Genomic DNA, 25443 nt, shown 5'->3' with positions numbered 1-25443 from the left:
GCCAAGGCCACCCTGCGAGGCTTCCACACCGGACACAGCATGAAGAGCAAAGTGGTACTTGGGTTAGTCTGCGTAAACTCATGAAAAATAATTTCATGTAGCCAGTAAAAAAAAAAAAAAAAAAGCTGGCAGTTCTTTGCCCCAGCTGTGAGTGTCTAAAGAGCATCTGTGTAAATTGTTAAGGCTCAGGGGTGTTCCTTTTGGGTGATTATGTAAGAGAAAGGCGGAGTTTAAAAGGAAAATGTAAGAAATGTACAACTTTGAAGGAGTTGCCATTGCTGGTTCAGTTGTAACTATAAACCCTGGAGGGCTTTGTGAGAGTTTTGGGGCTAGCCCTGGTACTGCCTGCAGGGACTGAAGAAGCCCTTGCACAGAGCCCCTGGGGCCAGGGTGGAGCAAGGAGGGGTGGAATTCCTGGCACTGCTCTGCTGCTGGAGTGGGGAGACGGGAGGGAGCAGGGGAGGCAGGGGGCCAGGGAGTAGGGACTGAAGCTCTCCTGGCTGCTGCAGTGGGAAACTGGCCTTTGGCTCTGTTTGCTGGGGGGAGAGGTCCTTTTCCCTTTTGTAAGGGGGAGAAGTATCGATCAGGTTTTAAAAATGTTGACTAGACTTTGTGAAACGAAAAGCGAGAACATGCTGTCTTTTTTAACCTATAAGGAACACCAGAAATGAATGTGAACTCCATGTTTGCCATTGGTTTCTTTCCTTAGGGCTCTTGATTTTGTAGTTTTCTATTGTCCAGAAAAATTGCTTTCATCTGACAGTGCCACCAACCAATAAACATAGAGACTTTTAAAAGTCAGATGTGAACTCTTAGGTTTTATCTGCTCTTGAGAAAAAATCTAGGATCAGATGGTCTTTAAGGCAATGCATATACATGTACACACATATACACATATGCGGACACACAGACACATAAACATAGTTTACATATTTTTAAAGTTACTCGTTGTGGAAAATTTTTTCTCCAAAAGAGCTTTTCTTGGGGGGGAGGGGAGACAAAATGGAATTCAGCAAGGAACATGTTTTATGGCTCATGCCCAAGGCTTATAGTAGGGTTGTTGAATTTATCAGAAATATACCAATTATTCTCAGGATGGTTTTTGACGATCATCTATGTTCTACAGCAGAAATTATAATGGTTTAATATAATTTTTAATACTGTTTACTTGTATAATGTTTATTATACATAATTTATAAATTATTATATAAAATTTATATATAAATATATAAACTGTATATAAACAATATATATTATTTATATATAAATATACAATTGTTTAATATAATTGTTTATAATACTCTGATTCTGAAACTAATGGCCAATTCTTGACTAAGTTATAGTTTTTAAAACTTTCAAAGGGGCTCATGTTAGTAGCATGGTCTCTTTAAAATGTTTTTGTAAAACTAACTTTAGAATCAAAATTTTGTCTTTGTTTCTACTTCTCTGATATTCTACAAAATATTATTTTATTGCTATGTTATTATGTGTAGTAAACATAAGTGTCCTGCTTTATGTATCAATAATAAAATATGCATTATTTTACTAAAAACAGCAATATGTGTTGATATTTCCTAACAATAAATATTTATGGACAATTCATACCAGTTTTATCATCCATACCAATTGTAACAGATGTGGGTTCATCATTCAGTCTGGAAGATTTTATAAACCAGTGAATAATGAACTCCCATCCATTCCAAAAGACATGGACTATAAAATAGTATGAATTGTCAGTAAATAGTTATTCTGATGAAATATTCCATTCTTCTCTCCACTTCCATAGAGATAGATCATGTTTCAAAATATGCATAATTTTATAGATGGAAGAATAATTTTTAAAAGTGATTTACATGACAGAACCATGTAATACAGCACTTTCCTCCACTTCAGGAGTGAAATCAATACAACAAGCCATGTGTGTCATGGTGTGAGGGAGTGCTGAGCCATTTGCTCCTTCCAGAAGCCTGGGTAAATAGCTGGGCTCATTTTGTCATTGGTATTGAATTCAAACCAACAATGCTTATGGAGTTCCTACTGTGGGCAATGCTCTCTGCTGGGTGCTGTCATCTACACATGACAAATTTATAACGGCATAGTATATGCTTCATAATTATGCCTTGGCCAATGCATCTCGAAAATTGATCACAGCACCTGCTCTGACAGCTCAACTTCTTCTTCTGACAGGCATGGTTTCCTCTCCGCCTGAGCAGAAGTGGGTGTCATTCCTCCTTCCCCATCATAGTTGCTGCATTCCTTCCCTTGGACTTCACTTCTGCTTTAGCTCTCTGGACTGAGCATCCTCCTAATGGCAGCATTGGCGGCTATCTCCATGGTGACTTTGGCTCTTCCTGCCACCACAGGCAGCAAGGTTAAATCAAAGATAGACTCTATTTTCAGTTTGATGTCGGGGTTGTGTGAGGAACTGAAGATATGGTGGTTGACCGAAGACCTAATCCCTGACTTCATGGAGCTTCAGTCTAGCAGGGAAGAGGGACATTAAATAAGCATGTACTCTTGTCATGCTATAGGAGCAGAGGACCTAGAAGCCTGATCAGGCATGGAGTGTCAGGGGAGCTCCCTGAGTTGGATGCTTCAGGGCAAGCCCAGTGGAGGAATAAGGAGGGAAAGGGGGTGTAAAGAATTATAAATAAAGAGAACAGTTTGAGCAAAGGCCCTGAGGTGGAAGAGTGTTGACCCGTTCAGAAACTGAGATGAGTCTAGTGGACCTAGACTAGGTCCACTAGGAAGGGAGGGGGTATTGAAAGTGAAGCTGGAGAAGTAAGCAGGAGTCAGATTATGCCGGAGTCAGGTGGATGCTGAAGTCAGGTGATGTCAGGTGACATGGGCCACATCAAGGGTAGTCATTTGCCTTTATTCTAAGGGTAAGTGACAGTTAATTTTACATTTTGGCTACTGTTTGGATAATGCTCAAGGGAGGATAAACTAAATGGCTATTGTACTGTCCGAGTGCAGTGTGATCATAGTAGTTTCTTTTAGGATGATAGAGAAATGATGACATACTTTGGATGATACAAAAAAGAGATAGAACTTGGTGTTAAATTTGATACAGGATGGGATGTCTGTGTCTCTTATACAGATGGGCAGGCAGCAACAGCATTAGCTTCAATAGGGAACACTGAGAGAGGATGAAGTTTCAAGGTAGAGGAAAGAGCTGACTCTCTGGATCTGACTGTGGACACATTACAGCATCCTCAGAGAGGCATCCTCAGGGAGACAGGTGGCCCTACATATCTGGAACTGAAATGATATCAGGAGATAGGAAGACCAATTATATGATGTCATCTAGGTTACAATACTATTTTGTTCCATGTTCTAAAATATCTAAAATGAGATTTATCTGTTAAATATACTTAGAATCTTCATGTGCTCTTTCCAAAAACCACTCACATCTCTCATTTCCTAGTTCAGGGCTCCTTCTGCCAGACCACCATCCACCATATGAATGCCTGTCTATGAACTTTGTGGGGACATAGGGCAGTGATGACAGACTAATGATGTGAATGCAAGTTCGGTCAAGAAGGTAGCTCCCATGTGGCCATGGGCCAGCTGCAATCTCCTTGAAGGATGGTTTGCTTGTGTACAGGAGGGAGAGAGGGCCAGGAGAATCCCTAAAGTCACTTAGAGTTTTACAATTCTGTAATTCTATTGGATAGCAAACATTTTAAAAAATGTAAAGTGAATCTGTTTGTTAAACTATATTTAAATTTGTTTTTACCAGAAAAATACAGCACATGTCTATGTATCTATAACATTGTGCTTGTCACATCCTAATCAGGAGGCAGCATTTGAGTTGAGACTTGATGACCAAGAACTTTGCTTAGATTCTAACTTCTAGGTTCTAAGAGAACAACTTTGAGCTGATGATTACTTAGAGGGAGTGGTAATGTTTCTTTTGCTTACATGGTGTAAGCCTGGGTGTAGATTAACATTAGTATGTGTATCACCTCATAGGCTTTGATTTAAAATCCATGATGGTAAGGTAGAATTTTTATTCTATGTGCCTTCAGTTTAAATGTCTTAACATTATCTGAATGCTTTATTCAGTGAAGAGAAGAGAATTGCAGTTTTTCTTCAAGTGATCCAAACAAAAAAAATTTTTAAAGGAAAGATCACCTGCCAGAATATTTAAAGTAATGCTTTTATTACTAATGATTTAATCTATAATCATTTTAAAATGTTCTTGAAAAATTTGATCTGATTTTTTTGGACATGATTCTCATCCAATTTTTATCTTGAATGGTGAAGATATTTTATTTTAATAAGAAAAGAGAATGCTGTCAATATACTGGTTAGAGTTAATTGAATTTGGAATGCATGCTAAAATCGAGTAGGCCTCATTTCTTTTCCTGTGCTGTTAAATTACTAGATCAAAAGGTTAGCTCAATGTAGCCTGACTCATACACAGTAGATGTCAATTACATATCATTATTCCATGAATTCTATATTTGGCTTAGAATTGGCAATTATTGAACCTAAGCTGTTTAAATTTTAGCTTCAAGATGATGAATTTAAAGATTCATTTTCTAGAGAGCATGCTATAGATTTCTATTTCTGAAATTAAATGAAATTAAATGTATACTATATAGATTTCATATGGAGGGGGAAAAAGATTTAACTTGATTTTTAACTATTGCTATAGCCTTTGTACTAGAGTTTTTTTTTTTCTTTTTAATTTCCCCTGACTTTCCATCTATTTTGCATATGTTGCAACTTTACGCTTTCTAAATACAGCTTCAAACATGTGGACCCCCCCACACCCTTTCCCCATCCCCACACCCTTTCCCCATCCCATCCAGACACCTGTGATGACTGTGTTGGACCTATGGCTTGATGTAGCGGTGGACTCTAACACAGGGTGAGCAGGGCAGGTCGCCGGCAGATAGCCTTCTAGATTGATTTGGTTTGGGGAAGCTGGGAAAATAATTCTTCCCAGATGATACAGTAAGGCAGGAACACTCCATCTTTGTGGAATGGACCCTCTTCTCTCACAGGAAGTGAGAGAAAGTGACTGGAAAGTCCAACTCATATCATAGAGGAATTTGAAACCAAAGCTGGTATAGCACTGATACTCCTAGAAAACGTATGGGAAGGGGTTGTGAAACTTGCTGGGGGAAACTGGCATATGGGCAGGCACAGAAGTCTCTGTGCCAAGAATGATGAAACTTTGAAAATTAAAACCTAATTAATGACAACAGATAAACAAGGAAGCAATCACAACTATGAAGAGAGTCCACAGAATCTCGGGGAACAGACAGAAAGACCACCAGAGGAAACGATGAGGTGGCGGAAATCAGGAAAGAAGTAGGAGGGAAAAAAAACATAGAAATGAAGATCAAATTGAAAGCAGCATAGGAAGAACTGTTCTACAGAAAACATGATAAAGACAGATCATAGAAACGAAAGAACTTGATCAAAATCAAAGTGAAATGGGGAATTTAAAATGAGGAGAGATGAAGTGAGAGAGAAACAATAGGCATAGAGATTTTTAAAATATGCATAACTGGGGACTCCTGGATGGCTCAGTGGTTGAGCACCTGCCTTCGGCTCAGATCGTTATCCCCGGGTCCTGGGATCAAGTCCTGCATCAGATTTCTTCTAGGGAGCCTGCTTCTCCCTCTGCCTGTGTCTCTGCCACTCTCATGAATAAAGAAATAAAATCTTCAAAAAAAGTAATAAAATATGCATAATTGGAGCTCATGAGAAGAGATGTAATTGGGACAGAACAAATATTTAAAAACTTAATTCAAGAAATCATTATTAAAATAAAGGAAGACTTGAGCCCATATTTTGGAAGAATTCACCGTGTGTCATGGAAAGCTGATCCAGAATGCAGGGTTACAAACCCACTCATCCTCTCTATCCTGGGGATGAAAGTGGGGATGGAGGTGGAGAGAAAAAAAAAAAGAAAGAAATGACCACATATTCATGTAAACATACTCTGAACCTCCTCACAATGTTTATTAGGGAAAACATAGTGGAAAAAATGCCAATTACTGGACTATAGAATGTAAATGTTTCATGACTGAGAGCAATACTCTCCACACATTCCTTGAGGAACCTCAAATGTTGTCTGGCAGAGAGTGCATCCTAATGTGTCCAGGAAAGACCTTTGGGGCTACACAGACTGTCTGACTTCATGCTTTCCCTGTATCTTGAAGTTACTTGTACCATTTGAATTATTAATAAAGAGGCAAGATCTCTGATTCTTGTGAGCCTGACTTGAAGATCTGATCCTGTGAATTATCTCACCAAGACATATCCTATGTTACTGCCTTTTAAATATAGAGAAAAATACTTTGGTAGTCAGGCAAAAGGACTGAGTCACTAATAAGCAGGAAAACATGTTGGTCTCAGAATTCTCCACAGCCACCACAAGGTTGGTGGATAGTAGAGACATACCTATCCAAACTCAAGAAAACAAAATACATCAGTGTTTTTGGACTCAGTCAAACTAGTCTTCAAGTGCAAAGGCTAAAGACAGTTTTCAAAATGTGACATTAAAGAATGCTATTTCTCTCCTTTTTGAGAAACTACTAGAGGTCAATCCTCAGTTTGCCCAGAGATAACAAACATGATCAGTGCTGGGTATTGAGTAGATTTAACTGAAGAATGGAGACTAAAATGATGTGGGAATTAGGGCTGCAAAATGGAATACAAATATAAATATTAAAAATGCTTTGACAATGTAGAAATGACACAACTAGCAGAGAAAAAGATGAGGGAAAGAAGATAAGAAGTGGAGCTTATTTGCTGATTGCCTCATTTGCAATAGTTGGGGGTTAAAGAGCATCATTTGAAGCTCATGTCTCAAGTGACAGACAAATAAGTATATCTAAGAAAAGCAAAGGTAAATACCAAGTGACTTGGTTTTATTTAAGCAATTTTAGTTCAAAGAGAAAATATAATCCCAAAGTACAAATAAATAGAAAACAAAGTAATAAAAATATTGCATATCAGAATTTACAAAAGGCCACTAAAACGCTCAGTAAAAAATGCATCATCTTAAATATTTATATTATTTTTTAAAGATTTATTTATTTATTCATGAGAGACACAGAGAGAGAGGCAGAGACACAGGCAGAGGGAGAAGCAGGCTTCCTACAGGGAGCCTAATACAAGACTCAATCCTGGATCCTGTGAGCTGAGGGCAGACACTCAACTGCTGAGCCACCCAGGCATCCCTTAAATCTTTATATTAAATGAAAATTAAAAGTAAAAAATAATTAAGTTAACTCAAAAAGTTAGAAAAGGGGCAGCCCCGATGGCCGAGCAGTTTGGTGCTGCCTTCAGCCAGGGGTGTGATCCTGGAGACCAAGGATCGAGTCCTATATCAGGCTCCCTGCATGGAGCCTGCTTCTCTCCCTCTTCCTCTGCCTGTGTCTCTGCCTCTCTCTCTCTTTCTGTCTGTCATAAATAAATAAAATCTTAAGAAAAAAGTTAGAAATGGAGCACCAAAACAAACTGAATAAAATCGGAAGAAATTTTTCAAAGGAAAAGTTAAATTAGAAGACAAAAATGGCATAACAAAATAAATCTAAAAGATGTATTTGGAAGGAAAAAGAAAACAACAAAAGATAGAACCTGGGGTGCCTGGGTGGCTCAGTTGGTTAAGTGTCTGCCTTCAGCTCAGGTCATGATCCCAGGGTTCTGGGATTGAGCTCCATGTCAGGCTCCCTGCTCAGCAGGGAGCCTGCTTCTCCCTCTCCCTCTGCCACTTCCCCTGCTTATGCTCTTTCTCTCATTCTCTCTCTGTCTCTATCTCAAATGAATAAATAAAAACTTAAAAAAAAGATATAACCCAAATAGCTAAACTAATTAAAAGAATAGAGAATGTGCAAAGGAGAAATAATAAGCAGGATGGGGTGGGGGATAGGTGGTGAATAATAGAAAATGGAGGGAATTAAAAGAAACATCAGACATCAGTTTGTTCAATTCTATGTAAACAAATTTAAACTTTGGAGAAATAGAAAAATTTTCTAAGAAATTTGCAATTTGTCAAAACTGACCCCAGAGGAGATAGAAAATCTAAAAAGTCTTGATTTCTATGGGAGAAATATAGAGGGCTATCAAAGAGCTACTCCCCCTGCAATCAACAAAGACAACAACAAATTACTAGGCCCAGACATGAGAATTCCACAAATCCAGTGTATTTTTTCCAGAGTGTAGAGTGAAAAAATGGGTAATTACCAAATTTTTTCTCTGTCAAAAGTATAATATTATACAACACACAAAAATTGTAGAGAAAGTGAACAATAGACCAATATCATTTATGGATATTGAAGCACCAATCTTTTTTTTTTAAGATTTGTTTATTTATTCATGAAAGACACAGAGAAAGAGAGGCAGAGACATAGGCAGAGGGAAAAGCAGGCTCCACACAGGGAGCCCGACTCTGGACTCAATCCCAGATCCTGGGATCACATCCTGAGCGGAAGGCAGACGCTCAACCACTGAGCCACCCAGGCGTCCCTGAGGCATAAATCTTAAATAAAATATTAGCAAACTAAATCCAGCAGTATATAAAAAGGTTGACACATCATTATCAAATATAGCTTATTTTAGAAATGTAAAGATGGGGATCCGTAGATGGCTCAGTGGTTTGGTGCCTGCCTTCGGCCCAGGGCGTGATCCTGGAGACCCAAGATCGAGTCCCAGGTCAGGCTCCCTGCATGGGACCTGCTTCTTCCTCTGCTGTGTCTCTGCCTCTCCCCCCCACCCCCCATCTCTCCTGAATAAATAAATAAAATCTTAAAAAAAAACACATATTTAGAAATGTAAAGATGATTCATTATTAAGAATTCTACTAATGAAACTTATAGTAAGGATTAAGTAAAAATATTTATGCTCATTTCTACAGATGCTAATTAGACAACTGAATAATATTCAACAACCCTTATTGATAAAAACAAAGAAGGTGATAATTTCCTTTATAAGTTAAAAAAAATGTATATATATATATATATCTGAAAGCCAGTATCATGCTTAATGGAGACATACCACAAGTATTCCCCAATATTATCACTATTATTTATCTTTATATTATAGATAATAGCCAATGCTACTATGTAAGAGAAAGAAACTAGACATAAACAACTGGAAAGGAGAAGACAAAATAACCACTTTTTGGAGGACACATATTTTGTATCTGGAAAACCTAACAATCAACTGAATAGGCAAAGGAATTCAATGCAGTAGTAGGATTGAAAATTAATATACAGGCTTCAATTGCATTTTTTTTAAAAAAAGGTTTTATTTATTTGAGAGAGAGAGCATGCATGTGTGGAAGTGGGGAAAGCAGCAGGTGAAGGGATCTCAAGCAGACTCTGCAATTAGTGGGGATCCCAAAATGGGGCTCATATGGGGTTCCATCTCAAGACTCTGAGGTCATGCCCTGAATTAAAACCAAGAGTCAGATGCTTAACCGATTGAGCCACCCAGGTGCCCCTTCAATAGCTTTTATACAAACTAATGAATAGAACTTTAAAATACTATGGGAGAAACCATAAGACATGAATAAATGGAAAGACATACCATATATGGGATTTGGAAACTGAGTATCATAACAATGTAAATTCTACTTCAGTTAATTTTTAAATTTAAAGAGATTGCCATAAAAATGCCAATAGGTTTTTCAATTTAACTGGACACATTGATCCCAAATTTCATATGTAAAAATACACATGCAACAATTGCTAGAAACACTTTAAAAGACCACCTTCTGGCATGTGGATTAGATAAGAAACACTAGATATTAAAATACACAAGTATATATATAGACAGAATTCTGACACAGATAATTTTGTTCATTTTTATGTAATAAAGTCTACCTTTTCCTTTATTGTTTCTTTCTTTAATATTTTATTTACCTTTATTATATTTTGGCTCTTAAGCCAAATATTTTCGCTTTTTTTTTACCTTATGCTTTACATTTAATTTTTTAAAGTCATCCATAGTTTTAAACTTTAGTAATGGTATAAGATAGGCCTAATCATTACAATTTATTTTTCCCCCAGGGAGTTAGTCTGCTAACCCAGAACCTCTTCTTAGATGAGCTTTTATTTTCCCACTGATTTGGAATGCCATCTTTATAAAATAGCAAATATCTTTTATATACTTTTAGATTTATTTCTATTACATTGATCTACCTATACTATTGTTAGGGCCACAAATTTTAATTACTATTGTTTTAAAATTTGTAGAGCACATATCCCATTCTTTTCTTTTTTTCCCCTCAGTACTTACTTGGTTTTCTAACCCATTTATTCTCCCATATGAATATTTGAATCACTTTTTTTTAAGGCCAACATGCACATGAGAAAATGCTCTGCATCACTTGCCATCAGGGAAATACAAATCAAAACCACAATGAGATACCACCTCACACCAGTGAGAATGGGGAAAATTAACAAGGCAGGAAACCACAAATGTTGGAGAGGATGTGGAGAAAAGGGAACCCTCTTACACTGTTGGTGGGAATGTGAACTGGTGCAGCCACTCTGGAAAACTGTGTGGAGGTTCCTCAAAGAGTTAAAAATAGGGATCCCTGGGTGGCGCAGTGGTTTAGCTCCTGCCTTTGGCCCAGGGCGCGATCCTGGAGACCCGGGATCGAATCCCACATCGGGCTCCTGGTGCATGGAGCCTGCTTCTCCCTCTGCCTGTTTCTCTGCCTCTCTCTCTCTCTCTCTCTCTCTGTGTGTGACTATCATAAATAAATAAAAAATTAAAAATTAAAAAAAAAATTAAAAAATAAAAAGAGTTAAAAATAGACCAGCCCTAGACCCAGCAACTACACTGTTGGGGATTTACCCCAAAGATACAGATGCAATGAAACGCCAGGACACCTGCACCCCAATGTTTATAGCAGCAATGTCCACAATAGCCAAACTGTGGAAGGAGCCTCGGTGTCCACTGAAAGATGAATGGATAAAGAAGATGTGGTTTATGTATACAATGGAATACTCCTCAACCATTAGAAACGACAAATACCCACCATTTGCTTCAACGTGGATGGAACTGGAAGGTATTATGTTGAGTGAAGTAAGTCAATTGGAGAAGGACAAACATTATATGTTCTCATTCATTTGGGGAATATAAATAATAGTGAAAGGGAATATAAGGGAAGGGAGAAGAAATGTGTGGGAAATATCAGAAAGGGAGACAGAACATAAAGACTCCTAACTCTGGGAAACGAACTAGGGGTGGTGGAAGGGGAGGAGGGCAGGGGGGGTGGGGGTGACTGGGTGGAGGGCACTGAGGGGGGCACTTGACGGGATGAGCACCGGGTGTTATTCTGTATGTTGGTAAATTGAACACCAATAAAAAATAAATTAATTAAATAAAATCCATAAAGGTGTCCCACTGGCTCATTAACTTGAGGTGGAGCATCTTTATAGTATTAAATTACAATAGTTGAGTTCTCAGCTCAAGGCAACAACTTTAAATAACTTAAGCATCAAAAGTACTTGCTGGAAAGGTATGACGTAGCTTAAAGAATCAAAGAAAAATGTGAAGAGCCAGGTCTCAGAAAGAAGGCAGGACCTGGGGACTGTCTGGGAACATGGCCGGTATGAACCAAGGTGGGCTCCTTCAGGATCCACCATTGGGGATAGCATCTCCATGTATTTCATCTACCCTGTTTGATCCAACTTGATTCACGTGCTCAACCCTGGGCCAGGCAGGTGAGCAGAGCCTCTAGAGTCCCACTCTACCTAGAGTGCTTGTAACAGCCAAGCCAGAGTCCCCAAAGAAAACTGAAGGTCTGTTACCAGATGCTAGGGGTCAAAACCAAGGGCCATTGCTACATGAGCAGCTCCAACCTGGAAGCTATGTCTCTCCATTTATTCCAGTCTTCAAAATTCCCAAATGGTTTCCTTCATAGAAGTCCCACAGATTTCTTATTTCACTTACTTCAAGGAGTTACACAGTTTTGGTTCTAGCTCCTTATAATTGTGAATGAGGTCTTTTGAAAACTGTCATTTCCAACTGGCTGTTGCTAGGATCTAGGAAAGTCCAGTAAATATTTTAATTTATTTGACAGATGAGAAGGCTATTATAGAAAACTGAATGTAGTCTGAAAAATTTAAATAGCAGCTAGGAAAAATTGAGAAGCACATGAGTTTGGTCTATCCACTAAAGCTGGAAACATACATGAGGTTCCACATACTGGAGAGATGCAACAAGTGTGAGGCAAGAGGAATAGGTAGCCCGGGGTTAAAAGAGTAAAGAGAGAAATAGGACAGTGATCCAAATCCAATTTCCTGCTTTTTAAGGAAGCATGGAAAAAAATAAAACACAAATGAATATTACATAAAAGCAGGTAAAACCTGCTTATTTTTGGAATGAAAGTTGGCAAATCTGATGTTATGGCTGATAGAATCATAAAGCAATTTAAACAAAAATAAGGCTTTAGTCATCAGAAAAAAAATATGAGCAGCAAATTAAATTAGTACTTTCTTATGAAAAAAACCAAACCAAATATTCCTACTATATCAGGAATATCAAGTCATAAATTCTATCAGGTAAGTAAAAGATTTTGACAGTTGAGATTTTAAATGCAGATTGTTTGAATGGAAGATTATCACCTATAATATTTCCATATTTTCAAAGTATCATGCAGTTTACTTTTTCTTCTCCATTAAATGTTATTCATTTAAAATTAATATGTTGAATTTCATTATGATTCATCTAAATTTCTTTTCCTTTTAAATCACTTTAGTATTTTCCTAAGTAGCATTCTGAAAATACCAACATTTCATCTCTTAGTTATAAAAACTTAAGAGTAGAAATAACTGATCTGAATATTACTTAGCTTTCTTTCCCAGACCTGCCAATCCTGACAAAGTATGGTGAAATGCCAGAAAGCTAACAATCAGAAAAGAAAAAAAAGACAGAATACATTAATTTGGAATTAGCAATAATTTATTAGGAGCTATGTTGAGATTTGCTTGCTTCTCAAGCCTTTACTCGCAGAGTAAACAATTTAAACATGACAGGATTTATATAATATCTTCTAAGAATAAACTATTTTTAAAAATATTTATTTGAGAGAGAGTGAGAGAGTGAGTGAGCATGAGCAGGGGGAGGGCAGAGGGAAAGGGAGAAGCAGATTCCCTGCTGAGCGCAGAGCCTGACTTCGGGTTCAATCCCAGGACCCCAGGATCATAATCTGAGCTGAAACCAAGAGTCCAATGCTTAACTGACTGAGCCACCCAGGGCCCTCCTACGAATAAACTATTTTTATATACTTAATAATAGTTTAGAAGGTCTGCATGTATAAGTAGCATTGATATACAAAACTATTGCTTTTTAAAAAAAGATTTAGTGATTTATTTGAGAGAGAGAGAGAGAGAGAGAGCACGAGTGTGCGTGTGCAGTGGGGAGAGGGCAAGGGCGAGAGAGTCTTGCAGTGCAGATTCTGCACTGAGCATGGAGCCTAACATGTGGCTCCATCTCACTATCCTGAGATCCCAACCTGAGCCAAAACCAACAGTCAGATCTTTAATCAACTGCATCACCCAGGTGCCCCCCAAAATTGCTTTTTAATCTAATCTTTAAAGCAGGTCCTCTGTATTATCTTACTAATTAAATGAGTTTTGGTAGATACTTCAAAAGAACAAACTATACCTTTGAAAAGTGTGATGATCTAAGCTTTCCATTAATTGCAAATAGATTTTTATAGAGTTGGTGTGAAATATTATGATCCTGTGAGATATGTAAGGTGTAAAAATACCTTAACAAATTAGGACTTTGAAGTAGGACACCTTCTATATGTTGACTCATTTCTTGACCAAAGAACTGCTGAATAGTCAGCACATAGTAGGCATTCAATGGTTGTTTGGTAAATAAATGAGCCAAGATAAATCATTTATTTACAAACAGACTGAGACTTGTCCACTGATGGGTTTGTGTGATGTTCTGGGGCAGAGGGCAGAAATGCCCCTTTCTGATTCAGAACTTAATAGTCCTGACAGGAAAACTACAGCTTTGGAAGGATGTGGTGGTCTTTGTGAGCATAGGGATGAAGCATCGTGTGCTCTCAGCTGACAGCTTCTGCCAACAGAGTACTGCCAAGAGATGGGCCTAGCTTCTGTGGGTAAAAATCTCAGGAAGAGCCTTGTTTGTGGAGCAATATGCCTTGCAGGGACTTATCCAGAGCATCCTCCTGCCTCTTCCAGATGCCGAATTGGTCACAAGATGTACCGTCCACCTTTCTGACCTTCATGACACTTGACTTCCGGGTCTCTAGCCAGATCCCGGGCACATAGCCTTAGCTAAACATTTTTGTTTTGTTTTAAAGCTAAGCCATATAGTGAGGTGCTAACTGTAAATTAGGGCAGGGAGGAGCTGTGTGCTTGTAAAAAAGAGTAGTTTGGGGAGAGGAAAATGTCTTCAACTTGTGGCTCTCAAGAGAGGCAGCAGTCCAGAGCATGAGCCCTTGATGGAACTTGATGTGTGGTGCTAGCTTCAGCCTAGTGGGTGGATGGGGCAAGTCTTAGAGCCTCTGCAAGATGAGGGCAGCAAGAGGATTTAGCTCATGGGACCATTTTGAGAAGTAAGCAGTACTACACACAAAAGCCCTCAGTAGATTGCTTGCATGGAGTAAAATGATCAATAAATGTTAGGGACAAGGAAGGTAAGGTGAGCATGAGAGTGGAGAGGCCATAGGATGCTCTTAGCTCCCAGACCCTCATGGAGCACCAGCCCGTTTGACCTCTCCCTGTCCCCTCTGGCTTCTCCCAGGCAACTGTCCAACTCACTTCCCTAGAGCCCTGTTCCATCCTGTGGCACTTACCAGGAATTTCAGATTCACACAAAATAAGTAAATATGCTCTACCATCCTGCTGAGTAGCAAGATGGCAAAATACTAAGTTGACCCCAAATGACTCCCTTCATGTTGCATTAAATTCCTAAACTATGGTGCATTTTCTCTTTACAAAACATCATATTTACCAGTAGCATATTTACTTATGATCTTTAAATCTAGATGGTTTGTAAGTTTATAGTATTTTCACCCACTTTTCTGAAAGAGAAGAACAGATCCATTTCCACTTCTTATTCATAAATTTTATAATGGGTATTTCTACCCATCTTGATGACATAGGTAAAAAAAAAAATCACCAATATGCAGTATGTAAGAGGTTCATTTTATAATGGCTTTAGAGTACCTTAATCAAAGACAACTACTAATTCAATTAAACACAAATTACTTTATAGGAATGGATCTATTCCTTTTTTTCATGAAAAGATAATTAGAAAGTAATGACAGAATGATTTTAATGCTAAATAATGAGACATACACCAATATTCATTTAAATTTATGGATCAAATTATTATTTACAGAAGTGAACTGCACAATAGTCCAAATATTATGATATTAATGTTTGATTCCGAATTGAGAAACATCCTATTATGGCAAATGCTAATATAAAAATTTAAGTTTATTTTTTCCTCTTTTTTTAATCACTAAAATAAAACACTGGTGGAATAGTTCACCTCAATCACCAACATATCAACTGTGTACTTAGAAAACCAGCTTTGTTTCAAAGGAAAGTAGGAAAGTCTACACTGCTGAAAATAAAATTAGGGAATTATTTTTATTTAGCCTACACCTAGAATGAAAATATTTTGTATTTCATATGCGGAGCAACCCTTTTGGTTAGTAATAATGGCCATAACATGACAGCTAACACTGTACTACCTATACCTCTATGACTTCTCTAAACTATTTATATTTATTAACTCATTCAATCCTCACAAACATCATATAGTGTAGGAATTAATATCATTTTCATTTTATTCTCTACTCAGAAACTGTACTTATTCACATTTCTTAAGACTAATAAAAAAATACCCATGGGCCAAAAGAATGTCCCCCTCAAGTGCACTGGAGAGAGAAACCACTACAGTCCTGCAGTGCAAGAGGAAGCCTGCACATCATCCCTGAAGGGCCTACAGGAAACACCTGGAACTTTCAGCCTTATCCAGGGAAAAGGATGCGGACCAGCTGGGTCCTGTTCATTAGTGATGTCGCCTGCCTGAGAGCCAAGACAAAACCCCCTAGCAGCTTCCTCATAGACTTAATGGAATGCCTTGAGTCCCTGTCCTTAGGAAATGATCTCCAACTGACCCTCCTTATAGTCCATTTATTCATTCACGCTTGCAGGCATTCATTCATTCGGCAATTATTTAAGAGGAGCCTGCTATCTACTTTGTGCTAAAGATACAGAGACACAAATGCTGGCCTTCAAAGAACTTTCCATTTAAAAGTAAATCACCAATCATTAGCGTATGTCACCATAAAATTAGGGACGTGAAGCTTTACTGCATCAGATGAGATACTGGCCTTAGGCAGGACAGTAGCCATAGCTCCCAGACATGCCAGCCCTTATCACCCCAGGCCTAGATACTTGCAAAAGAGTCCTGTTTCCTAACTCTGCTTTTTCCTTCTCCAACTCCTTCCTCACAGCATGCAGCTTCTCCCCAGTCAAATCCATGCTTTTAAAAGCATGCAGCAACACCCACCCCCCACCGCCACCATTTGCTTTTGGGTCATCTGCAGTTTGTCACCAACCTACTCTTACCCTCTATTTTCTGTGGTTGGCCCTCAATAAGCCTTGCAAATTCCTGCTTTTGCCTGTTGCATCCATAGCTCCCCTGACCTCAAATGCCCCACGTCTCCTTCTGGCCCATTGAGCTCATGGGCCCAGTCCTGCCCCTGGGCAGCTTTTCCTGACCACCCCCAGAGACCTCTCTCACACTCTTGAAGGGTTTCAGCCAGCACCGACTGTTTGCAGGGGTAAAGTGCACAGTTGGTCTGTATGCACACTGGTTTCTTGTGTGTACTAGATCCCAGCAGCAGAGCTCCGACAGCACAGAGCCAGCACAGAGCAGGGGACTCAGTGAGTCCAGTACACTGTCCTCTGGAGGAGGAAGCATATAGAAAGCAGGCCATGTGAGGGAGTCAAGCCTCCCTAAACGCAGGTTCTCTGAGCGCGGATTCTCTGTTAGGCATGTCTTTTCACTAGTATGCCAGGAAGGAGAAATTTCAGAGGCCCTACCTCATGTAATTAGAACTCTGCATGGCCGAACGTAAAAAGCTGCATTCCCCTGTGATCTAGGTGTAGGAGTGGAGCTCCATGCAATTTGAGTTTGAATATTGCACCTTCTGAGACTCTGGGTGTAATTTGGGGCAGCCCGTTTCATCCTTTGATGATCAAGTCCCTCAACGGTAGAATGGATGGGCTGAAGAACATCCCACAGAGGCTCAGAGGTTAATTCAGATGGCCTCTCTAAACAAGAAAAACACTTTTGAGATTGCAAAATGTTTCCACTAAGAAAAAACCACAATAATGGCTGAGTTAGTATTACAAATGAAGTCACAACCCAGCTTTCTCTTGATATTTATTTTTGTTTCAAAGTAACGTCAGCTTTCTTATTTATCCGTGTTAGCTGTGCCCCTTATCTGAAAATATGTAAATCCACTTAAATTAATTTCCTGTAATACCACACAAAACAATAATCATATTAGTACCATTCATAATGTCCTAATAACATTAACGTAATTACATTCAAATATGAAATTGCTAGGTAATAGGCTTTTCATAAATTGTTTCAGTGAGAATGTCATTTTTAACCTTACTTCGGGTCTTTAGTTCCAGATATTGCCAGAAAAAATTGTGTGCCTAATGTGAGAAAGTTTCCCACCATTTTTTGACTGTGTAGGAGAAACTATCAAAGAGCTTTTGTGATCAAAATGAGAAGGGTTTGCAATCAGAACATATCTCGGAGTATAATGGAGCTTTCTCTGGGGTGGAGAGTCTGGTACACAGTAGGCTGCAGCAGGGACCTGATGTCTTCACAATAGTAGCAAGTCTATAAGGGTAGCTCTTGTAAGCTAATGTTTCTCCCTTGGGGAGCGAGGTCAGCCATCCTATTAGAGTCTGGTTGGCTCACAGAGTTTTGCAGAAATTCTTCCTGGGCTCCTCGGGGCCTTGGCACAACTTTGTGGCAACACAAGTCATGTATCTGCAAGAAATGAGAGAGCACAGAGCGGGTGCAAAGGACCTGGTTCCAGTAGCAAAGTTAAAACGCAGGACCTTGAGTCTGGCATGTAAATTTATTTGCTTTTCACAATTTCGGGTAAGGTTATACTTTATGCAAGTCAGTGATCCCTTTCTTCCCCTCCAAAAAAGCAAACAAACAAACAAACAAACAAACAAACAAAAAACCCATGATAAAGGCTGCTATAGTAACAGGAACTCTTAGGTGAATCTGTCATGAGAATCAGTAAAGGGTGGAACATAACTGATGTTCATAGGGGATCGTCTGAGGGACCTAACTGGACCATAAATCACGTTTACAAACGTGTTAATTTGTAATATTATTAAATCTTTAAAAAAGGCAGAACATGTTGTAATTGAATAGATCAGAGTGATTCTCTTTGATCAGATTCTGATCTTGCTGGATAATTACGAAGCCACCTCAAATTTATATGAAGATTTTCTTCCTACTATGCTCAGAGCAGAAATATGTATTGCCCACCTAGGTTATCCTCCTAATGACCCTACAAGGCAGGCAGAGAACTATATAATCTCTGCCTCTTAAATAAGTAATTGCCCGTTAAAGTATTTTTAGCACTTTAGAACATAAATGATATTCCAGGGAAGATGAGTTCCCCTTTCTTCCTCTGGGGTTCAGAATGATACAGTGGAGCTGCAGGCAATATTCAATTATAGGACCATGTGCAAAATGAGTAGCTAACCATCATGGGCTGGGGCCATTTCCCAGCATTTTCTGAGTTCTCCCTCTACTTTCATATAGCTCAGCATTTAGTTTACCTTAAAAAGGACAGGATACATTTCGATGCATTTGTGGTAACTTCTCCCCCCACCTCCCACTTTGGAAATGTCAGCAATGTACAATATTGAACATAGAAGCTACTGATGAATTCAAAGCAGGTAAAGAAATACTGTCAAGTGCATTACAAGAGTGTCTGGTGCAGCACAGTGGGTCCTAAGTCAATGTTCTGGTGGGTTTGGGGACTTGTTAACTCAGAAGCTGAGAACTTTCTCTTGGACCATGTTGCTACTGGTGATGGTGGGCAGCAGGGAAGATGGCAACTGGGGAGATGGACCCAGCACAACGGAGGGGGGACCAGGAGAGCCTGGACAGAGGGAGTTCTGCTGACAGACCCCATGCTCCAACTGAGGGTCAGAGGCCTACTGGGAAGGGGACACCTTCAGTGACTCTTAGTCGCTGCTTTTCAGTGACTTGTAATTGCTTGGAATGGTGCTGTCTCCATTAGTACAGTCGTTTTAAGGATTTGCTAACAATACAGTGACGACCCATTTCAATGGAGTAGAGAGGCGAGTTTCCATATTTAAAAAAAAAAAATGAGGTTTCCACATTCTAACAGCATCTACCTTACCACCCCCCCCCCGCCCCCCGTACCCTGAGTTCCTCAGTTCAGTTGGCCAACAGGCCTGTGTCCCCAGAGGCAGTGACCATGAAACAGTTAAGCAGCAGCATTTTGTAGCAAGTATTTTAAATTCAGCTGCTAGAGTGGGAGAGGAAGTTGGAGACAGAACAATCTCAGAACAGTGTGTATTTAAATCAGGAGCGGAGAGAATTGTCTTCTATTTCTCAGCCATCCCAGAAAGTATTCTTTTCCTGTCTCAATCCAGGGAAGACCACAGTATCCCACTCCCAGCCCCAGAAGACATTTGCATAACACATTTACATTTGAAGGGAGCCCACAGATTGGCAACTCCCAAAGCTTCAGCTAGGCACGGTTTTCTATAATAGCAATTAGGAACAGAAATAGAATAACAATAGCTGTAGAAATACAGTTGCTGAGCTGTGGGTAGATGAAGCAGAAAAATCTCTGCGTTTTAAAGACTAAACTTTGAATGATTGCAGAGTTAGAGACTAACTGGCCTTTGTTCTTCGTAAACTGGCTCCAAAGCCTAGTAGGGACCAGACCAATTTGGACCAATGTGGGAGCTTGAAGAGGGCTCCCTGTGGCAGGAAATGAGGCACAGCCGGATGGCAAAGGACCAGACTAGGAGCAGGACAGAGCCCAGACCCAGGCAAGGGCTGGCCAAGGGGTCCGCTGAGGTTCTGGATGATGGCCGGTGGCGGCAATACCCGAGTGCCATGACAGTGCCCCAGGGCCTGGAAGGTGCTGTAGGACATGGCGGGGGGGGGGGGGGGGGGGGGGGCGGGGGGGGGTTGTGGAATGAAGGAGAAAATCTACATAGAGGGCAGCGCCAGAGGCTTGAGGCACACAGGACAAACCCAGGGCTGGGGATTGGAGCTGTTGGATGTTCTCCCATGGATGGAGAGGGTACATTCATCAGAAACACAGGCAGCCCCTTCTTCCTACTGAAACTCTGCTATATCCTCTGGGCATGGGACCTCAGCATTAAATAGCTCCTCAGAGACTTCTGGTTCTCCTTCCTCCCCCAATTTCACTGTCCTCTATCCCAACCCTTAAACCCCTAAGAAATGCTGATAAAATGAATGGGAGCCCAATGAAAGGTCTCATATGGTTTGAATGACCAACCACATGGCCTGGTCTGGGTAGGGCCAGGGCAGACAGGACAACAAGGGAAAGTCCTGATGAGGGACAACAGGTGAGAGGAAGTAGTGCACAGAAGAGGTCCTCACAAGATTCAAAGTGAGGCCAGGGGCCCAGGTAGCTGGAGTGATGTCAAACCATCAATAAAACTCTGAAATGGATCCAGGAGGTAAAAGGAACTGTTTTAGATGGGCCTCTGGTAAGGATGTGGGGACCAACTGGATGATGAGGACCTGGGATAGAGAGGAAACTTATGAGCCAGATGATGAGATCGGCATTGCACAGGGGTGAAGGTCTGTAGACGACGGAGATCAAGAGGGCTCAGGCCTGAAGGTCAAAGGAGCAGTGGGCTTGCACATGGGCAGGGGAGTGCAGATGGTGGCAGTGATACTGGGGAACATGGAACTTCCAGAAAAACCCTTTCCAGTCTCTCCCCAGAGAAGTGATTGTTCCATCATCCTATAAATTATGATGTCCTCCCGTGCTTTCATTTACTGTGTAGCTGTTCCGTTAGTTGCCAGTGATGACTCAGTGTGGCGCACTGAAACAGTCCTGGGTGTGCATCAGGACCTCTCAGCTCAAGCTGTGCCTTCACCTGTCTCGCTTGATTAAATGATCTTATGCAAGTTCCTAATGTCTTGGTCAGGCTCCTCATTCGTAACATGGGCACAATAATGCTGCCCCCTGATAATCTGTGTGGAGAAGGCTCACCAGCTCTAAGGTGCTATGCAATCTGCAAGTTGCTGTCATGAGTTCCAGGACACAGGGACTATTCCATTATTATACCAGAGCATCAGTAATTATTAGAGGCATTTCACAGATATATCTTTTATAATAATGTTAATACAGAAAGCTAGCGCTTTTTCCAGAAGTGTTAATATTATTGGTAGGCAATTCTCCAGGACCCTCTCTCAGGTGCCACAATCATCATAAATATTGCAATATGATGTAAGAATATTGATTTTAAGGACTATGTCACCAAAATAAAACAGATGCCTCATTTTAAAAGGAAACAAAGACATGCAAAAATGAACACCCTGAAATCTTTACCCTAAGCCAACCTAACGGAGTCTTCTGGAAGATATGTGATACAAGCAGGGATTCAACATGAGAGCATTTACTAGTACAATAAACAACACCAATCAGTTGAATTTAACTGAATCAATGTCTAAAAGACAATTGTTAACATTTAATAATGTTACTCACAATATTAAAATACTAGGAATAGAGACTACTTTCTTACCATGATAAAGTTGTGGAAAATAGGAGCTCATATTGTGCTTAATGGATAGACAAATTAAATTCTGTTTAAAAATTGGAACAAGGATGGCTCCTTAATAGTGTTCTGAAAATTCTGGTTAATGCAATGAGACATGAAAAAATAAAGAGGTATGATAATGGGAAGAGAGAAAAGATCATTATTTGCACTTAACATAATGGAAAACCAGAATATGCAGAAGAGTCGGCAAAAATAATCAGGTTTAATAAAATGATTCAATAAAATGCTTGATCTGAAATAAACATACCAAAATTAATAGCTTTGCTAATTATCAGCAGTCATGAGCAAATGTAATGAAGATATAGATCCTGATCACAATATGAACTCCTTCTCTGCTAAGAAACCCTTGGGGATGAACCTATATGGAGGTGTATGTAGTTGCCGTAAGGAACACTTTTTAAAAAAAATCTTAAAAATTATACTAAAAGATGAATACATTGACTATTTACTCTATCATCTATCTATCTATCTATCTACCTATCTATCTATCTATCTATCATCTATCTCTATCATCTATCTATAATCCTGAATGAGAAGACAAAATATTCTCATGCAAATTAATAGGTTCTTACTAGGAAAAGGAAGAAGGGAGGATTAGCTCTACTAGAGATTTAAAAACATTAAAAAAAAAACATAGAGAAAGAACAATCAAAATGGTTTGGTAGCAGTAAAAAAAAAAAAAAAAAAAAAAAAAAGCACTTTAAGTCAGTGGGACTACCTAAGGGATCAGAATCAACCCCTTCTAGAATGAGGTCTTCTATCTCTTATGTGACTATTATGTTCACTACTTCTAATCATCTGTCACCTGGATAACCAGTGTTGTCTCCTAACTGGTCTCTGCTTCTGCCCTGACTCTTACTCAAATCCACACGGCAGGCAGAGGGATCCTTCTCACACATATCAGATTTTTACACTCTTGAGTTCAAAGCCCTCCAATGGCTGCCCATCTGTCCTGTGTTGAATTGTGTCTTCCTAAAAGATATGTCTAAGTCCTAACCCCTGGTATGTATGCATGTGGAAATAAGATCTTTTCAGATGTGATCAAACTGAGGATCTGGCTAAATACCATCCCGGATTTAAATGTGGAGTGGATTTAAATCCAATGACCATGTCCTTAGAAGACACAGACAAGGAAAAGACACTGTGAGACACACAGGGGAGGAGGCCTCATGAAAACGGAGGCAGTAATTGAGGTGATGAATCTACAAGCCAAGGAATGCCAAGGATTGCCTTTAACCACAAGGAGCTGAGAGAGACACATGGGACAGATTCTCCCTCAGAGCCTCCAGAAGGAACCAACGTGGCCGATGCTTTGATTTCCTCCACTTGGCCTCCACCACTCTCACTTTTCCTCTCACTTTGGCTGCCATCACTGTGAGAGGACAAATTTCTGTTGCTTCAAGCCACCACATTGTGGTAATTTGATACGGCTTCCCTAGGAAATAAATCAAATCCACCATCTCACTCAAGGTAACTGTCATTGTCCATACAGGTGACCACCTCACCTCTGATGTCATCTCCTACCTCTTCTCTTCTTCATCTGCTCCAGCCACCATAGCCTCTGTGAGTAATCTGAATGCACCACACCCTCAGGGACTTTGCACATGCTTTCTGCCAGCTTTGGAACATGGTTCCCTCATGGGCCCATTACCCCTTCGTCTTTGTCACATGTCTCCATCTTGGCAAAGTCTTCCCTGACCTGATTTTAAATGGCACCTAGTCTAGGTTGGCTGGAAGTCTTCATTCCCCTTCTTCATTTTATTTTTCTTCATCGAATGTATGACTATCTGATAGATTGCATGGTTTGTTGATTTGTTTGTTGTCTCCTCCAACTAAAATTGCTCAGATTTCTCAGCGTGGTTGCTCACTATTGTATCTCCAGCACCCAGAACAGTGCTTGCCATGTGGTAAGGCCTCAGTGTGTGTTTTTGGAACAAATGCAAATACACCAAGTTCTGAGTAGGAATTTCATGTACAATAAAGCAGGCATTACAAAACAGTGGGGGAGGATTAATTGATATATGATTTTGAGATATAGCACATTAGAGAAAAATTAATTTAGATATACATCTTATCCTGTGTACTAAAAGAAAATTAAAGTCAAATATGTTTAAAAATTCATAGAAAAATTAGCAGAAAGTGGAATAGTACATGAGTCTCTGGAAGGATAATCATTTTTAAAGAATTGAAGCAATTGAGGAAGCTACAAAGCTCATAGTGATAGATGCAACTATTCGAAAATTAAAACTTTTGTACCATCAGTGCCTTCTCAGTTCCAATGAAAGTCAGAACCTGTTGGGACTGGAGATGAATCCCAGGTGATCAGGTTGCTCCCAAATCTCTGGATGGCCTCTGGCCTGCCCTCTGCCTTTGTGTTTGTTCCTGGGATAGAAGGTGTGTATTCCTGCCCAGGACCCACACCTCCTCTAGGCCTAAGAACCACATCAGCTGCCTTGAGGCAAATTCCTGAGTGGGCACCAGTCATCCTGAACATGGAAGGTACCTGGTTTCAGGTCACTTGCCTGACTGCTGGGAGACCCTCGCAGTAACCTCTGACATCAAACCCAAGGACAGGCTGGGTTCCCATAGGCCTGGCCTGTCCTCCTTGGACCTAGGTCCCAGCCCCCTCTGCCTCCTAAAGGCTGTCTTTTCCTGAGCTGTCCCTAAGCTGTGGTAAGGATTCCACTTGTGCAGCATTTGAAAGAGCAGTCAGGCAAAATCCAGTCTCAGGGAGAGATGCTATTTTAGTTGGATGTTGCCATGGACGTGGGGTCCTTCACATTCCCTGGTTGATGATGGGTTTAAGTCCAGGTTAACCATTAACTTCTCAGTGTGATCGTTTTTCTCTTTTGTGTTGCATAAACCCTGTTCTGACTTGTAATGGAGAACCTGACTTAGAAAGCCTGTGGTTTGCATAATTAAAGAGTTGATTAGAAAAAGAAGGCTTTAAGATAACAATAGTCCTCAGGAACAGAATGAGGCTGAGGATCTCTGCTCTTCTGTGTCAAGCTTTAAGACCTCAGCAGACAGCAGGCCCACCTAGCTCAGTGAGGTAGTGGTAACTATCTTCCTTCCTACACACACTGCTGGACTTCGGGATGGGGACAAGAGGGCAGGGAGGGGGGAGGTGTCACTTGGGAGAGGTGGGAGTTGTGCTGTACCTGTCCATGGAGGATTCTAGAACAGCCTTGCTCTCATTTTCCTCCTGGGATCAATTCAATTACAGGTGCCTCTTAATTAACCTGAGGTTTACTGGGAACCCTTATTTATCTGATCCTGGAGAATGACCTTGGGGTGAGCCACCCACACTTCTTAAGCCCCTCTGAGCCCACTCCTAAGCCAAAGAACCTGGACTATGTGCCGACAGGGCAGCTCCAGTCTTGCCTAACAATTCCTTTGTCTATTAATTGTAGCAAAACAACAAATAACAATGGGGCAGTTTGTTGGGCTTTTTTTTTAGGGTGGAATGTGAAGTTTTACTTCAATGGGGCTACTTGTTTTTACTGCTATGCCTTTTCCCAAGGCAAGCAACTCTTTCGGGGTCTTTTCCTACCCTTGCCCC

At 40.1% G+C, this 25443-nt stretch overlaps 1 protein-coding gene and 1 long non-coding RNA gene across 4 annotated transcripts in view; one reads left to right on the top strand and one right to left on the bottom strand.

Moving 5' to 3' along the window:
• Positions 1 to 6207, top strand: part of LOC144314835 (uncharacterized) — a 46792-nt gene extending 40585 nt beyond the window's left edge. Inside the window, exon 5 of the long non-coding RNA XR_013380700.1 lies at positions 2188 to 6207. This is a non-coding gene — a long non-coding RNA (uncharacterized LOC144314835). The remainder of the gene's footprint in view (positions 1 to 2187) is intronic.
• Positions 1 to 25443, bottom strand: part of PACRG (parkin coregulated) — a 516787-nt gene that overhangs the window by 24128 nt on the left and 467216 nt on the right. The gene's annotated exons all lie outside the window — the stretch shown is intronic.

This window comes from Canis aureus, chromosome 1 (genome assembly GCF_053574225.1).
Source record: "Canis aureus isolate CA01 chromosome 1, VMU_Caureus_v.1.0, whole genome shotgun sequence".
Classification (NCBI taxonomy): Eukaryota; Metazoa; Chordata; class Mammalia; order Carnivora; family Canidae; genus Canis; species Canis aureus.
This window is presented reverse-complemented; position numbering and strand designations above follow the sequence as displayed.